This window comes from Erpetoichthys calabaricus, chromosome 8 (genome assembly GCF_900747795.2).
Source record: "Erpetoichthys calabaricus chromosome 8, fErpCal1.3, whole genome shotgun sequence".
In the NCBI taxonomy this organism is placed as follows: domain Eukaryota; kingdom Metazoa; phylum Chordata; class Cladistia; order Polypteriformes; family Polypteridae; genus Erpetoichthys; species Erpetoichthys calabaricus.
Genome location: NC_041401.2, coordinates 61,952,870 through 61,955,742, shown reverse-complemented (window position 1 = coordinate 61,955,742; position 2,873 = coordinate 61,952,870).

The following is a 2,873-nucleotide window of genomic DNA, read 5'->3' as shown; positions in this document are numbered from 1 at the left end:
AAGAGAAGTATATTAAACATCTCAAGTCATGAGAGGTAAAAAGTCCTCAGGCCATGTTTAACATACAGCACAAATCCAAATCGTATTAGTGATATCATCTCCTGTTGAATTCTACTCGTGTACTTGTAATATTTCTATTGCACTTTGATATTGTATTGAGGATTACTTCTGTTCTGTTCTGTGTATTGTATTGTACTGTATTGTATTGACCCCCTTCTTTTTGCCACCCACTGCAAACCCAACCTACCTGGAAAAGGGTCCTCTCTTTGAACTGCCTTTCCCAAGGTTTCTTCCATTTTTTCCCAACAAGGTGTATTTTTTGGGAGTTTTTCCTTGTCTTCTTAGAGAGTTCAAGGCTTGGGGGCTGTCAAGAGGCAGGGTCAGTTAAAGCCCATTGTGGCACTCCTTGTGTGATTTTGGGCTATACAAAAAGTAAATTGTATTGTATTGTACTTAGATGGCTAAAATGTCAGTTGTTTTGCTTTCATTACTATTGTAAGTTTATAATATGCATAATTATTTTACAGGTATAAATCAACTTGGATTACAGTTCACTGTCATGTACTGATTAGTGCTATTATTTCTTTCTGGCTACAGCATTTGTACAATGTGCTTGTGTTAGTGATGAAGTTAATACTTTAAATCTCAAAGAATTACAAAGTATGACTAGCATCTCCAGTGTGTGGTTCTTAAAAAACTGATGCAAAAAATGAAAAACAATTTTAAACAAATACTATGTTTCACAATGTAAATGTAATGGGGTGGAGAAAACATTTTGGGAAAGGACAATATCCAAGCCAAGGTAGCTGCAAGTCATTTGTTTTCCCCTTAAGTACAGTAAGATTTCTCGTACCAGCTTAATATTCTTCTTCATTTGCTTGACTTTAAAGCCATTATATTCCAGCACTATACAATTACAAATGTTGGTGAAACAATAATTTTAGTTATAAGTATCAAATGGCAATAATATGGTGTAACATTTATGCATATTGAGGCAAACATAGAACATCAGATTGTCTTGTTCAGCACGATGTTGATCATATGCTTAGCTAATCATAATAGCCATCACCAAATGGCATTTATTTTGGTGATAATTTGTTATCCCCTTTGGCATATCTGATTAGTAAGTAGGACACTGTTCTATATTGTATGAATACAACACAAATATAGTAATGGTTAGGTCATTTTTTATCAATGCACAGGTAGGTACATTATTTGACTTGGCTTTATTGCCCGTTGCAAACTCTGTCAGAGACTTTTGCAAGCTGTAACAGTCATTGATGTCACCTGTGCAATCCTAGAATATCTGCTGGTTTGTAGTGGAAGTGTCATGGATGTCTCCCTGCCAGGACTTTGCTGTTGCCATCACAATCTTGTCCTTCCAGAGTGTTATTCCTACTCAGTGACAATTGCAACAGGTTCTCCTGTTCTACTTAGGGAAATTCTATCTCTGTTCTTGGTGAACTGGTGTTTTTTTTCCCAGCTCTTATCTTTACCTTCAATCTCTACTCCTTAGCTACAGCCAACAGTTTGCCTCTTCTTCCTGTTGCTTCAATGTCTTTCTTAGCTTTGTTCCTGTCACTCCCAGCTACCTCTCGAACAAACGTTGAGTGGCTGTTTCCACAAAGCCTTGGCAACCAACCTCATAGATGGCCACCACCCAACCCTTCATTCCTGCACTAATTTGCCAGCTCTGAATATTTCTTCCTTATCCTGTCATAAGCCTCCTCCTCCTATGGGATACTCGTCTTGATCATGATGATCTTTCAGGCTGTTGAAGACCATACAGTACACATCAACCACATTAAGGCCAGATGTTAAACTGAAGCTGGCAGTTCAAATCTACTCTCATATCCCAGTCATTTTTCTCCAATACCTCTACTAGCCTCTTCAGAACTTGATCATGTTACCATTTGTACTTGCCTTTTATTTGAAGTACCTTTAGTACCTTTTATTTGAAGCATTTCACCTTACAGTAATAATTTATTTGTAATTAAAGTAATGTAATAATTTAACTATATTGGTGCAATTCTTGTGGCATCCTGGGATGTTCTTCTATATACAATGCAAAGATTTTGTGTGCATTGTTTAATTTTTATCAATAAGAATACCAATATTTTTCGCTTACATAACTGTGCTGAAGAGCTGCTCAGTAGCACACAGATCGTGCAAATAGCTCTGAATCTGGCACACTTGAGCCAGTTAAGTTCTAGAAGAAGTCATTTTTTTCCCTTTTATGTTTAGGCAGCTTTTTCGTCATGTATTCTTGGCAGCTATGTTTTATATCGACAGCTGCTATGGTAGAGTGAGTAAGTCTTCTGGGGTGAGTTGAGTTGAATTGTAAAAGGATGAAGTCATTTTCTGTTTGATGCCTTCACATTATAATAATAATAATAATAATTATATACTGGTTTGGTTCTGGTCTTGTGATGGTAGCCGTAGAGTTCGGGCCCTGTAACTGTTCTTAACTCAACACAACCAAATGGATTTCTAAAAATATAGGCAACAGATTTGTATTGAGCTGTTAAAGTTATTTATCTATCAAAATATTGGTTCTGGGAGATGCATTGCAGTCTTTTTGGACTCTGCAGTAGTGAAGAAAAATCTCATTTTAGCTGTTTTTTTCAAGTATTTATCATGTCTTTTGTTTCTTTAAATTAAGTCTGCAGTGATGCTTTTGTCTCATGTTTACACTTATTTCCTTGTACATTGAAAATGGTAGTGACTGTTAATGTGTTTGTTTCTGATAAGATTGTACTATGCTATGATGTTTTAGAAGAGGCTGCAGCAGTATTATGACTTGTCTTCCAACATGTTTATTGCCATGTGTCCAAGACACTTCTTTAATGATATATTTTGTTTGTTCTTTTAGA